This window comes from Bactrocera oleae, chromosome 2 (assembly GCF_042242935.1).
Source record: "Bactrocera oleae isolate idBacOlea1 chromosome 2, idBacOlea1, whole genome shotgun sequence".
NCBI lineage: Eukaryota > Metazoa > Arthropoda > Insecta > Diptera > Tephritidae > Bactrocera > Bactrocera oleae.
Window position 1 is genome coordinate 36,133,409 of NC_091536.1, and position 15,553 is coordinate 36,148,961.

Below are 15,553 nucleotides of genomic sequence, written 5' to 3' on the forward strand. Positions count from 1 at the left end.
AATAGTTCGGTTACACCCGAACTTAGAACTTCCTTACTTGCTTAGGTATAAATTTCCTGATCTTATAATGCAGTAGTAAATGTATAAAAATGTAGATGTTTATAACTCGTCAGCTCTCAGAGCAGTTTATATAGAAACATGAAGAATTAAATACATACATATGTAACTTAATTAATTTATTTGTGTTTTCTATTATTATTCAGGTTTTGTTTTACAAATAAAACCAAATATTATTTCACAAAAATGTACAAAGTCATGGTCTCCTAATTTAAACCAGCGAAAAGTAAGTAGATTTCAAAGGAAAAACTTTCGATAGTATTTTTTTAAACTGTCGAAACTATCGAAAAGTGTCACTATTGATAGTTTTGTAGCTCTAATTAGCTGACAATTTTAAGGAAATATTTCGAGGCTAGATACTGAACAGTAATTTTCACAAATTGAGAATTTACTTCAAATTGGCTCATATAGTGACTAGAGACTGCTTACTGAATTGCTCTATTAACCTATTCATTAATCTAGGCTGTCCTCACTGCCGTTGGAAATTTTTAAAACAGCTGTTTTTCACATTAAAAATAAGTAACTATTTTTCCACTTTCACTGCACGTTGGTGAGATTGCACTCTCTCATTGCTTTTGTGCAAATGCTACATATATTTTACTGTTTGGTTAGCATTGATTACAGAAAACTGGTTGACCGGTTACCTCGTCAGCTTCTATGGGTTATTTGTTTGGTTATTAATAGGTTACCACTGCCTAACGTATCGTACCTTTTCCTTATATTTATATATATATATAATTGGTTTTTACTTATATAATTTTTTTTTTTTAACTTACATGTTTATACATTATGGTTCTATTTTTCCTTTCTATTTTTACAAATTTTAGTAATTATTAAAATTTAGCTTTCAATTATTATCATCTGCATATATAATATATATTGTGACGAACATGGATGATAGAACAAAATCGAACCGACGATATATTGCCAGAAGCAACTTGACAGCGAATTCGTAGTTGCCAGAATGTTTTAGAGGCGAAGTTGTATTAAAGATGTACTATATAAGGCTTGACAGATTGTTACCTTATATAATATATTGTTTATCGATAGTTAATATTGATTATTAAATTTTTATAGTTTAGAATAATAGTTAGGTTAATTTACTAATTGTTAATATTCGCACATTGGGTACATACAATTCCCCTCATTAAACACTAATACATTTGTAATTAATAGTGTCCTACAATTTTATAATTTAATAACTAAAATTATGATATTGAAATCTAGCTTGAGAACTTTTTATCGAAATTTGAAAATATCTAAAATGTATAAAAAAATTAAAATTTATTTTCTGTTGTATTAGTTAGAGTTAAGTTACAACATTATATTTTAAAAACAAATACATGAAAGTTTGTACACAGTTCATAAAAAGTTGGGAACTACAAGATTTATCATGGTACTTAATATAGATATGCCTTGGCTACACGTTAAGAAACATTAAAAATTGTACTGAAATTTTAACATTGTTCACTTCCCGTAACATTTTGTTTAGTTAATTTAACATTGTTTTGGTAAACAAATAAATGATTAACATGAGTTACATATGTTAAGGTAACCAAAAAAAATGTTAAATTCTCAGCTGATGACATTTTCACCAAACAAAAGATATAAGGTTAATATGAAGAAATATTTACATTTCAATTTTGTGCTAAAATGAACAAGAAAAAACGATTTTTAATAAAAATTCCAATAATTAAAATAATTGTATATACATATTCAACATAGAAATATATAATTTTGGCCAGTTTTGATTAAAATATTCATTCTTATAAATTAATATAATGCCGATATATGACCTAAATTATATATAATATCTAGAATAGTTATATAATTTAATTACTTATATTCAGTAAGCTGTGATTCCCTCACACAAGGCCAAAGGACGATAATTTACGTACAAGCCAAAGATTTTCAGCACAGCATTAATTTCTTTCTCAACCGATTTGCACACAGTATATATGCCCAACACTAGGAATATTTCAATTCGATATGCAGCAACCAAGGCGAAATGCGTGTTAAATTGAAATCGGAGTTCTCGTAGTAGACATTTATGAATTCTTGATCCTCACCTCATAGTAGGCACACTCAATGTTGCGTTATTTGACAACACTTCAGCAAAATGAAAAGTGTTGAGTCCTGAATAAGTAGTTCATTTGAGCATTGAGCAGCCATGATTACCTGTGTAGCACGTTCACCCAAACTCTGCGCGACCAGATCCACAATTGCGCTTTCGGTTACCCAATGCCTGCTGAAAACGCGTTTCAATATTACCAATAGACAATTCAAACGCCTCGGCTGGCAGACGGAATTCCTCCGCTACATACTTCGTGCAAAGAGTGGAGTGCTGCATTATGCGCTCCAAATAGCAAGGCGATACAACCTATACAAGGCAAGAGACATGTAAGTAATTGATCTTTCCTACCTTAAAGCACAAAATAAGGCAACCTACCTTGGAATCACCAAATATCCTCGATTTCCAGCTCGGGAAGCGCATTGAGAGTTTTCCTCTATCCTATTCACTTATATTTAATACATTTTTTAGAAAAAACATTAGTAAAATTCCAGAACTTACCTTCTTTATAAACTTCTTTTTAATCAATAAAGCAAAATAAAATAATATAATATAAATTTTAACACGCGTTTACTTCAAAATTTTTATCCAAAAACGCCGACCATTGTTGATGGAAAATGGTAAAGTTATGTGCGTTTCATTCTTTCGCATTCCAAAATTTTGAATGATGAATGTTGCTACTCTTACAACAGAGTTTTCTATTTAAAAACAAAAACTTAGTTTCGACTATGTAGTGGTGTAAGAAATGAAATTTTAATGTCGTAATTTGCCTTAAAAGTCGTCTTGTTTTAAATATTTTCCATTTAATAGAAATAATGACCCATTTTTTGATTTGGGAAGTCGATCTCCAGATGAATTTAGACGCATTGCTTTAATTTAATTTTTTTGTTCACATTTTTTTGCTGTATTTTTTCAAAATAAATCATTATTTCGATAAGCAACAATGATAGATCTGAAAAAGAGTTGTAGCATGAGCCGTTTTGGTTGTTTCTTTAACTCAGACACTAGCCGCCATAAGTCTATGCTCCTCTGCAAAATAAATGTGTACTGCTTTAAATCATAGGAAATATTATTTAAATAACTGAAATTTTTTGTATATACTGTTATTCTGTGAGCAGTTGTTTACAAAATAGTCTGCTATAATATAATTTCAGTACTTTGATACAGTCACAGGTCTCTAAATTTGAGATTTTAAATTAGAGAAAATTTTTGTGACTTGAGATGATTTTGAAATTCAATACGTGACAGTCGCAAAAATCGTTCAATTGAAAATGAACAGATCTAACAACTGTTACAATTACAATGTTATTTAGAGATGTATATAAAATCTGAATAAAAATAAACGATATTGATGTCGATAACAAATATAAAAAATTCTATAACGCAGTCAAAATACATAATTACCAATAAAAATAAAAATAAAATGTTATCTTTGAAATACAATAGTTTCGAAATTTACTTGAAATAAATATTTTTTTAGTATGTACGAGTTGCTTACAAAATATATAAACCGACAATCGGTGCCTGCTTAGGTAACAAATTTGATACAATAGTTTGTGACTTAGGTTGTATGCCAAACGGTGGAAAAGTTAAAATTCTGACAGATGGAAGTGAAATTTTGACGTTTTTCGTGGTGCATCGGAATGTCAGAAATTTACCCAACTCCCGAACTGGGGTATTGACCATTTATAAATACAGTACAGACATACATTCAGGAATAAACGAACTTCAAACAACCGCTGTATACATATGTAGCAAGTACGTTATTTAAGTAAAAATAATATTGTTGTAGTTGGTTAAAAGATATTAATGTAAATGTATTTATATATATATGTTAAGTAAAAATTATAGTTTTGTAGTTGATTAAAAGATCTTAATGTAAATGTATAATTTAAGATCATTAGGTTTCTGAATCCTTTCGCCAAAAGTTATGACTTTCGCTTAATAATTTCAATTCGTCTAAAAGATTTTCATGTGTAAATTTCTTGTGTTTTGGTACCCAACTTACATCTACTCGCTTCTCCCTCTTACTTTATTTATTTGCAATAAAACTGTAGCAGACTATAATAAGAGAATATCCTCTTGCGATGATGACCTAGGGGGTTATTCTGTAAGGTGCTGCGCAAGCGAAAATGTTCGATTTTGCGATAATCCTTCATAACGCTTATTTTTAACTTATTTTATTAGGGAATATTCTAAAAATAAACAGACAAACCCAACGCAGTTCGAAATTTAAGTTAATTGTATTAAACCGCACTCAGAACTTTCCAAAGGACACCTAAAAACTGTTGACGCAGAAAACACTGCTAATAATAAATAATTTGTGGAAACAATTGGCATGAAACCTAAATGCTGCAGGACCACCATCGCGAAGGTAACGAATGGTAAAAGGTAAAAAAAATTAATTTAAAAGTTATATTTCAATCACTTATTACAATAGTTAATTTTTTTAAGGTTTAGTCTGATTACAAAACACATTTGATGGCAAAAATGCGGCGGAACAAAGTAAGCATCTCTGGAACTGGTGGTATCCTTCCAGTCATTGCACTTTATCACTTCTGGCAATGGAAGTATTCGTAAGTGGAAATAGTGAGAGCTTGGAATTTGGTGTAGCACAACTAGCACAACCAAGTGTGTCAGACATCACAACACCGACGGCTTGAAAACGTCGGAGAAGATGGGTGCATGGGTCGCAGAATCACGCACCAAACTCTCCATTTTCATTTGAAGTTTTCGTAGCAATTTCCACGCGGTAGTCTATGCTATAAGTCTGTGTGTAGAGATAAACCTTCAACGCAACTAACGCAATAAGAGTATTGCCATACTCAGCGATAGTCAGGCGGCACTAAAAGCAATTTCTGCTTGTGAGGTCACATCGCTACTAGTGCAGAAGTGCATAGAATGCCTGAACAGAGTGCACCATATTTTGGTGCCTGATCACAGGGGTATAGCCGGGAAAGAACTGGCTGACGATTTGGCCCGCTCTGCAGCTTCCACAAAAATGGTAGGACCAGAACCTTGAGTAGCGGCTGCAAACTGCCGGTTCTGTGACATGGAACCGGAAACCCCAGAACACCTGCTAGTGGACTGCACAGCAGTCTGCATACGCAGAATCATGGCCCAGGGATCCATGTTTCCAAACAGGAATCGCAATTTTTTTTCTTTCCCAGATTTTTAGTAGGGAGCAGTCTGCATACGCAGAATCATGGCCCAGGGATCCATGTTTCCAAACAGGAATCGCAAATTTTTTTTCTTTCCCAGATTTTTAGTAGGGATAGCGATTCCACGTCCTGGAGTTAGGACTGGCTTCAATGCGAATTAGTAATATTGTAAATTCTTCATAATTAAATTTTTAGTTTCCAACTACTTGTTTTTAAATGGGATTTGAAGCTTTTTACAGCTGATTCCCATAAATCACCCATATGAAGAGCGCTTGGGGGATACATTGCCAATTAATGCCTTGGGGCCTTTTGTACAATCTCAGGTGAGACTTGTTTGATAATCCGACGAAGCGAGCAAATGCCGCAAGGAAAACCTCCTTTTTCAGATTAGTACAAAGCTCAAGGTGTACTGCTTTTGTCGTAAAACAGACAAAAATAGTCACATAACCTTTCATTAGAGTGGGAGACCTTAACATGGACGCCTTTATCTGAAAAGGCCCAGCAAAATCGACACCTGTTATGGAGAAAGGCAGAGCGAAGTTGCAGCGTTCCGGTGGAGGTGCTGCCATAATCTGTGTTCGCATCTTTTGCTTGTGCGTAGTAAAGATTTTGGACATGTAGATGCACTTCTTTATTTGGGGCTTCAGTCGGGGAAAATAAAATTCCTTGCGGACTATATGTTGCATGAGGCGATGTTCGGCATGAAGCATGAATATGTGGATATAACTTAGGAGTAAGGTGGAAAGTCGAGACTGCTCTGGTATAATTATGGGATGGCGTTCGTTAAACGCAAAGCTTGAATTGGCAAGCCGACCATTCACCCGAAGCAGACCTTTCGTGTCTATGAATGGATTTAGTACTAAAAGTGAGCTCTTTTTATCAATCGGCTTCGATTCTCCTAGTAATGATATTTCTCGGCTGAAGTAACGCGCTTGAGTAGATGCGATAAGAGCGACTTTTGCTTTTTGTAAGTCTAGGTGCGTCACTATATCGCATTGCGGGTATACTGAGGTTACTCCCTTAACTTTAATTTTGAGTCGCCCTATGAACTTGAGCATGTAAGGGATTACCCTGAGAGGTACAATGAAAATCGCTCAAGGATGTCAGTATCCTCCACTGTTGTGTGAAAAGAGTAGATTTTTCGACTTTCTGGGGCAGTTATATTGCGCATAGGCGATTGTGGCCAAGAATTGGGAGATTTTGTTAACCATAGGGGCCATTCCACCAGAGAGTGGTGGTGGCAAGGTGCAGTGGGTTGCAGCCTCTTGTACCTAGATTAGCAGGATTGTCAGCACTGGCTACATGTCGCCAAGTGGCTGATCCTACTAGGTAAAGTATTTGAGACGTTCGATTGGAAATATACCTCTTCCATGCATGAGGTGGCTTTTCTAACCAGGCTAGTACAATTTGAAAATCGGACTACAGATAAAATTTTTATTTTGCCATGTTTAAATGCATTCGCACCATGGATACTAGTTAGGCTGTGGTAGCGCTCCACACAGTTCAAGTCGTGGTAGACTTATTGTTTTTAAAGTGACCACTTTTGCTTTTGCCACTAAGTGGCTTGTGGTCGCAGTGTCGCTTTGTGTGCGAACGTATATAGTGGCGCCTAATATGCCTTTTCAGAGGCATCACAGAAGACGTGTAGTTCGACATTGTGATCTGGGGCATAGTTTAACCATCTTGGAATTTGTATCTGTGAGATATCATTTAGATTGTTCGCGAACTGGGACCACTTTTCTAAACGAAGTGGTTTTACTTGTTCGTCCCAGTGTAGCCGTAATTCTTGTATTAGGATTTTAGCTTGTATCATAATTGGCCATCCTACGGGGTCGAAAAGTTTTTCCACAGAGGATAGAATATGTCGCTTTGTTGTGGCGGATAATGCAGATATTGACTCTGTAGTGTATCAAAACTGGTGAGATATCGCACTCCATTGGATCTCCAGAGTTTTTGTTGTACTTTCCTTTTCGAATTTATGAAAATTAGTATCAAACAAATTTCTTATATTTTTAAAAATATTAGGGGGGTTCGCCGTTATCTGTTTCAACGGAGACCCTATGGTTTTTCTCAATTGGGAATTGAGGTATTCGTTTGAGATTTTCTCAACTTGAGTTGCCGTGATGGTAACTGGTTCCATAACTAGTTTACTTAGTATTCAACCGAAAGTACTATTTTGTGCCAATAGTGTGTTTGACATTTTTTCAATGCCTCCGAGTATTATCTGTGGTATGAGATCGCTGCTTAATAGAAGATCTATTTAAGCGGGAGTGTTGCAGTTGGGATCTGCTAGCTTTAGGTGTAAAACCTCTTGCCAATGCTTGCTATTTATGAATAGCTTGGAAGCATATTTGTTAGTTGCGATAAGACAATAGCTTCTGCTTGAATGCGCTTATCCACTTTGAGGAAAGGTACCGTAATGGCGCAGATGTTGTTTGAGTTTTGGACTACTCTTCCGACCATTCCCGTGATTTTATAATTGGCTGGTTATTGGCAGTTGTAGCCTATTTTATACCCTAGCACTATGAAAGTTCGTTGTGAACCTTGGTCTACTAAGGTCCTAAGTTAAAGCAGTTATCCTCGGTTTTCGATGGAGACGACTGCTGTGGGTAGTAGTACCCGACTTTGGTTTTCGCTGTGTAGCGTTTGAGTTTGGCATTTGAGCAGCATGGTTCTTCTTGGCAGTTTTCAGGATTTCGCACTTCGGGATTGGCTGTTGCAACTAAACCCTGGTTCTTTTCAGATATGCGCTGTTTATGGGTGGACTGGAAAAATTATTTATATGAAGCATAGAATGATGTCGTTTATGACAGTAAGCGCAATCTATGAGTGAATGCGCATGTGACAAACAGTTTGTACAAAGACTTTTTGTTCTTACAAAATTGTTTCGATCGGTAATATAAATTTTTTTGAATTTCTCGCAAAATTTGAGCTTATACCCCATGTACATAGTTCGCATGCCGTTTGTTTGTTGTTCGGATGTGAACGTTTGATTTTTGAAGAAGCTTCTATTTAAATTGTTTTTGCTACTAGCTTGGGCTCTATGGAAGCTTATATTTAAGTCGTGTTGAACGCTTCTTGTTCTGACTATTTTTTGTCTACCCTTTCTGTAGTTAGGAAATCTTTCATTTGTTGCCACGTGGGGCATTTTCTTCGTGATTAGAGCAATTGCTCCCATGGAAGTTATGATATTTCTGGTAATGCCAGTCAGGGTCCCAGCTGTCTGAGAAAATATTTTGTGTCGATAAAACCGACAAACAATTTGAAACAGTAGATTGAAGTTTGATAAGTTCTTCACTTGTTTCCTTTTGAATTTTTGGCAAGTTCATGAATATCGATATTTGTTTGTCGATCAATACTCTTTCGTTTTCGTATCTTGATGTAAGAGCTTCCCAAGCCAAATAGAAATTATCGTCATTTAGTGCGAACTGTTTTACTATCACGCCTGCTTGGACTTTTATTTTGTACCGGAGGTGATACAATTTTTGTGCATTCGATAATTTGGGATGGTTATGTATTACAGTTTTTTCTTAAAAAGTTGAACTCTAAATTTCAACCTACATATATGCCAATAAATAAATACAAATTATAAGTAATAGTAAAACGAATCGATACGACTCACTTTGTACCGCCTCAAGGGTATTTGGGGGTTTTATATGTGTGTATAGAGAAAAACCTGTTTCTTCCTCTCTACTATCCGAGCTTGCTTTTGTTGTTCCGTAGGTATGCTCCTTAGTTTGTTGTATTAGAGTTTTGTGTTTTGTATTTAATTTCGGGCCCGGTTATTATTTAATTATGTTGGTATGTATTTTGTGTTTAGTAATCGCGACCGTTTGATTTGTTTTATTGTACGTAGGTTTCGCGTCCGGGTTTTGATATGTTTTATGTATGTTCACAGACAGTATATAAAAGGTTTGTTGCACTTTTTTATCTCTTTTATTATATACTTGTATATATTTTTAGGTGTATTTATCTATTATACTTGATAGCTGATTTTGTGTCAAGTATGGTATATTTATTTTTCCGCACTTTTTGTATACATGTATTATTTTTACGGCACTGTATATATGTATATTTTTATTTTCGGCACTTTTTTTATATATGTATATTAATTTGTACCGCACTTGTTTATTTCACTATACACTTTTAATTTTTTTGTTTTAGGTAATGTATTGTATATGTAAGTATCTGAACCCCGCACTTTTGTTCTTTATTAGATTTATTTTTTCCTAATAGTGCCTTTTCGTACGGCTTGAAGGACAATGTTTGAGTTATGCGCCACCTTGTTTAGCACTCACCTTTTTACCTTATATTCACTAACAAATTGTTTTGTTTTATGTTTTTTAAAGAAGTTCACAATTTATTTTCGCAAAGAATTAATATAATTATTTTAAATAATTAACAGGTTGTGACGGTTGCTAGTGGAGGTAGCGATTGGTACGATTACGTTGCGCAAGAGAGTTTGTGGTCGCTCATCGCGCTTTTTACCTCCTTCGGTGTGGTGTGGAATGTGTGTGGGATGGTGCGTTGAATTTCATACTCATTTAACCAATGCGAGTTTATTTAAATCAAATTGAAAACTGATAGTTATTTTTTTACACTTTTTGTGAATTACTCATTTTTTAATATATTAATGCTTTAAATTAATTAAACTAAAGACAAATTTTGTATTGTTGTGAAAGTTCGTACTATTTATTATGTACACAGTATTCTTCGGATATAAGCACTGTCAAAAATGCACGCAATTTAGTGCTTATAAGCGGGGAATACTTAAAAGAAAAAACCCACTTAGCATCACTGAGAGTGCTTATACATAAATATCCGGCATCATCGATGCATATAACAAAAAGTTTTACCCCATGCCAGAACAAACAATTTAATTGAATAAAAATTTATATGTTATTTTAAAAGCTCCAATCGAATTTACAGCAATAAAACAAACTAAAAATGCATGGTAACAATCAGTTACAGTCTCTGTAACATTCAGGAAAATAAATAAAGGAGAAGGAATGCTGCCAATTTTTGTAAAAAATAACGTATTTTTACAAGAATTTACGTATAACGTTTTATTTTGTTTTAATCTGTTATTTTATATTAAATATTCATCAATTCAAAATAAAAGTGCTCAATATCTTCAGTTTCTTGAATAATTTTGTTTAGAGGCTTAAGAGTTATAATATAACATAATCTATAATAAAGAAACTCACCGCACGAATAATGATAAACTGACAGAAGCAACTAGACAGCGAGTTCGTAGTAGAATGTTCTAGTAGCGAACTTTTGTTAAAAATTTACTATAAAAGGGCTGCCGGATTGTGCAGCAGGGACAGTTCTAGTTAGAGTGTTGCCGTGTTAAGAGCAATTGAGATATAAGCAAGAGAAAGCTCTAATAACGAGCAATAAGTGTTAAGTTGTTAGAATTAGATATAAAGATAAGTGTTAATTAAATTGGGACTTTTATTTAACAATCCAGTGACCGAACTCTAGATTGGGTTATAGTTAGACGATTTATCGAAAAATCCGTTACAATTTTTGTCAGAAGTGGGATTCTCAAATAAATTCCCAAGGAGATAATTATTTGAAAATGGCCAAGTTTAACGATCTGAAGATTCCACAACTGAAAAAGGAGCTGGAGCAACGTGTTTAAACACTGAATTACAATCACGGTTGAGAGAGGCCATGGAGGCGGAAAACATTAATGTTGAGGATTATGTCTTTTACATGGAAGAGACAACAAAGATAGAAAAAAAGGAAGAGGCTCAATGCTCGTCAAAGATGGTGGGCATAAATATGATTTTTGCTGCAATATCGCAAATGGGGAAAGAGCAGAATACACGTATGTCTCAGATGTCAACGCGAATATCAACAGAGATGTCAACGCAAATATCGGCACAATTTAAAGAGCAGAATACAGGTATTTCTCAGATGTCAACGCAAATATCGACACAATTTAAAGAGCAGGATGCACGTATAACCCAACATATAGCAGAGGTGTCATCACAAATGTTGACATAACAATCCCAATTGTCCTCGTTAGAAACGCGGTTAGAAGAGCAGTTCGCAGCGCAAGATGCACGTATATCAGCACAGGTGTCCTCACAGTTGGAAGAGCAGTTCGCAGCGCAAGAAGCACGTATATCAGCACAGGTGACCTCACAAATAGCAGAAGTGTCCTCACAGATTTCTGAAGAGCGGGAGAAAATTAAAACTGAAATGGATGAATTGAAAGATCGTCTCCGCGAGTTACAATTAAATCGGCCAATTGTGTCAACAGCTTCTGCCATGGTAAAACCTCCATCCTTTGATGGCACTGTTCCGTTGCACGTTGCTTCAAATAATTGGAACGCTGAAGATAAAGTAGCTGCATTGTTCGTTGCATTAAAAGGATCTGCAGCGGAGATATTACAGACCATTCCAAACTGCGAGGCGAGTAGTTATGAAACGTTGACGGGTGCATTAGAAAGACGGTATGGTAGTGAGCACAGGAAGCAGATCTTTCAAATCGAGTTGCGAAATCGCCGCCAGAAGGCCAATGAGTCCTTGCAGGAGTATGCTACAGAGATTGAGAGGTTAGCTCACTTAGCTTATGCACATAAATCCATGGGATACATCGAGGACACGAAAATTCAGACTTTCGTCAATGAAATACGAGATAACACTACACGCTTCTTTGCATTAGCATGTCCAAAATTAAAGTTTGCAGAAAAAGTTTCGTATACTCTGACATAGGAAATTGCATCTCTGCTTTGCAATCAAACATTTAAAGCTCACAAAGTAGAAATAGAGGAACACACTTGGGTGAACCAATTACTTGAAAACATTGACAACATGCAGTGTTTAAATGAGATAAGCCTCCCCTACACATTCACGCCACTCTACTCGGCAAGAACTGGCGCACCCTAGTATAACCCACTACAATACACCACACACTACAATACACCACACTCATCACCACACGGGACAACTCAACACACCACAGCATCGCGCCCTTCAGCAAACAAATAGGATGGTCTCCGCAGCAGATACACCTCATTCGAAGTAATAGCGATCCTGCGCGCACCTCTTTCGCTTATCGTCTACGGGCCTGAGCGCCACATCAACTTCCCGCTTTTTAGAATTTTCGACTCGCTAGCGATCAGATCCTCGAGCACCCGCCTAAATCGACTCCCTTTTTTAATAATTTTGCCAACGGTGAGTGAAGTTGAAATTAACTTATTAATTAATTATTCATGGTCCTTCGAGCCATAGTGAGCGGCACTATGGAGTAACAAAAAAAAAAAAAGTGAAGTGGCTAAACGTTAATATATACATGCAAACGAAAAAAAAAAAAAAACTATGTACATATATATATATATAACAAGTGACTAAAAAGTGCTGTGGAGTGAACTGACATACATATACACATAGACGAAGAAAAACAGATTGTTAAAAAGTTAATTTAAAAAAAAAAGAAGAAGAAAGTGTGGAGTGACACAAACATATGTACAAGAGGTAAAAAACAACAATTATAAAAAAAAACGGGAGCGAAATAACATAAAATGTCATACGAGCGCGAATAGCAACAAAACCACAACAAAAATACATACATAATTAAAAAAACAGAACGGGCGCGAGTCAAAACTAACACAAAAAACATAATCACCTCAAAAGGACACAACAACAACCACACCAGCCCAAATCAGCACTGCGAAGCAGAAATTGGGAGAGAGCCACAAGCGGAAAAAGCAACACACAAGTATACCATACACACATATGGTATACAATATTGTCCCCAAAACCCCTTGGTGGACCCCAAAGTGAGTTGTATCGTTTCCTATTCCTTTATTTTATCATGCATATATGTATGTAAAGATTACAGTTTTATATATATAGAACCTGTAATAACAAATACGTTCACCAAACTACAACAATTCGGTAAAATATATATTATATATACCAACATAAAGATGTATTATTAAGAACAACAATAATTCAATGCCTATTTACGCTTAGCTTCGTGTATTTAAATACACCATCAAGAAACAAAAATCAAAAACGAATTCAAGTATATACTTGCAAATTTCTCCAGCAATACCCCTTGTGTTTAATAAAGCAATAAGCAGGATTGCACATAATAAGTAAGCAAAGGCAAAATAGAAAATCTAAAACAAGACAGAGAAACAAATAAAAACACAACAAACAAACATACATACATATATGCATATCGAAATAACGCTTATATATCACATCTCTATATATCGTTAAATATATATTTTTAATAAACATATATACATACAAAAATATATTTACAAAGTGCATACGGTCAAATACCTGCACATTATTTACTTTGCTTTGGCGCTCTCTTCGCTGTGCGAGCCTACATACATACGTATATATACACATTTATATACACAAACGGCGATTAATATATCTCTAACTTTATACCCTACTTTGGGACCTAATAAAGTTATTTAATATCCATTTCAAAAAAGAAACAATTATCATAATTTTCGAATATTATCAAACGGCGATAAAACAAATATATGATAAACGAATTTATTAAAAATTAAAATTATTAAAAACAAAAAAAAACATTTTTTCCAACAACATACTTACATTCATATGTTACATATATATTTACAATTTTACATATATTCAAAGTCCTCATAGGCAATTATCCGGCAATACCCCTTGTAACAAACAAGCAGGATTGCATACAAAAAAACAAAAAGCACATTGATCTCTTCAACGAGCTCTCAATTGCATTAGAAAATAAACATACATACGCACAAACAATCCGTGCATACTTATGTACAAAGTGTATTGATCTCTTCAACGAGCTCTCAATTTCACGAGCACATAAATATATAATAACAAGTCCGTGTATTAGGGTGTACCTAAGTGCATCAACATAAGGACATAATAAGTATTATTAAATTAAAAGTGCCATTCTTAATAACTAAATTAAGAAAATTTAAATTACGCTCACAAATATATATTTTAAATAAAATACAAATTAAAAAGTTATTTCGCAAGTAAATATTTATCTAGTCCGAAAAAAATCGTATATACGTAAAATAGTATTCGGTATTAATTATCATTTATTGCTGCATTTAAATCAGTTTACACTGAGAAAATTTTAATTAACTTTGACACATATACTAATAAATAACAAAACAAAAATGGTTAATGACGATAAAAATCAAATTACACCTGCAGAAGCTACACGCGCAAGACAGGTTACCACAAAGCACATAAAAAGCAAAAATATTTGTGTTGCCAAATTCATTTCCGAGAGTGACAGATTAACACGATACTGCACTCCATTTTCATCTTCACCGATTCAAGACATCTCTGAATCGTTATTGGAAATAAAAAAAACAAAATATTGACAATTTTTGGACTCGTCACCAAACGGCTCATGACGCCACAGTAGATTATGACGATTCACATCTACCACACGATTTTAAATCATCGGCTTACGCACTATACGCAAACTGCTTAGACCAGTACGAAGAAACAAAAGCTATGATTTTTGATCAATTAAAGCTAATAAAAGCGATTGCACCTACTCCACATCCGAGAGTACAGCTGCCACAAATTCACAGTCAAGAGGCAAGTTCAGACATCCATCTCGAGGTGCCCGCATGTGACACAGAAATATTTTATGGAGGTTATGAAGAATGGCCGTCCTTCCGGGACATGTTCACTGCCGTTTACATCAACCATCCAAAATTATCAAAAACTAAAGGTCAAGCAGGCGCAATAGTAAAACAGTTCGCACTAAATGACGACAATTTTAATTTGGCTTGGGAAGCTCTAACATCTAGATATGAAAATGAAAGAATATTGGTCGATAAACAAGTAACGACACTAATAAACTTGCCTAAAATTAAAAAAGAAACAAGTGAAGAATTTGTTAAACTAATATCCACTGTTTCAAATTGTTTGTCGGTTCTATCGACACAAAATATTCCCACAGACAGCTGGGACGCTATACTGGTAAACATATGCACTGCCGCATTACCAGAAAAATCATTACTTCTATGGGAGCAATCGCTTTCATCTCGAAAAAAATGCCCAACTTGGCAACAGATGAAAGACTTTTTAATAACCCAATACGAAATCGCAGAAAGGGTAGATAAAAAAATGGTCAGAACGAAAACCGTTCAACACGACCTAAATAGAAGCTTCCACAGACCGCAAGCTAGTAGCAAAAACAAATTAAACAGAAGCTTATACAAAACGCAATCATTCACATCCGAACAGAACAATAATACGTCAT

At 34.7% G+C, this 15,553-nt stretch overlaps 2 long non-coding RNA genes across 5 annotated transcripts in view; both read right to left on the reverse strand.

Moving 5' to 3' along the window:
• LOC138858862 (uncharacterized) overlaps window positions 1-1,177 on the reverse strand; it is a 43,657-nt gene extending 42,480 nt beyond the window's left edge. The window contains exon 1 of the long non-coding RNA XR_011397887.1: window positions 834-1,177. This is a non-coding gene — a long non-coding RNA (uncharacterized lncRNA). The remainder of the gene's footprint in view (window positions 1-833) is intronic.
• A 147-nt stretch (window positions 1,178-1,324) lies between these two features.
• On the reverse strand, window positions 1,325-3,415 carry LOC106625353 (uncharacterized). Of its 4 annotated transcripts, XR_011397956.1 has the most exons (7): window positions 3,230-3,415; window positions 2,899-3,157; window positions 2,630-2,826; window positions 2,507-2,576; window positions 2,236-2,437; window positions 1,898-2,166; window positions 1,325-1,705 (listed from the first exon to the last, which is right to left on the reverse strand). It is a non-coding gene; the product is annotated as an uncharacterized lncRNA (long non-coding RNA). The 4 variants fall into 4 exon arrangements; XR_004978084.1 differs by having other exon boundaries at window positions 2,507-2,569; window positions 2,630-3,157; XR_001331075.3 differs by having other exon boundaries at window positions 2,630-3,157.
• Between the last annotated feature and the right edge of the window lie 12,138 nt (window positions 3,416-15,553).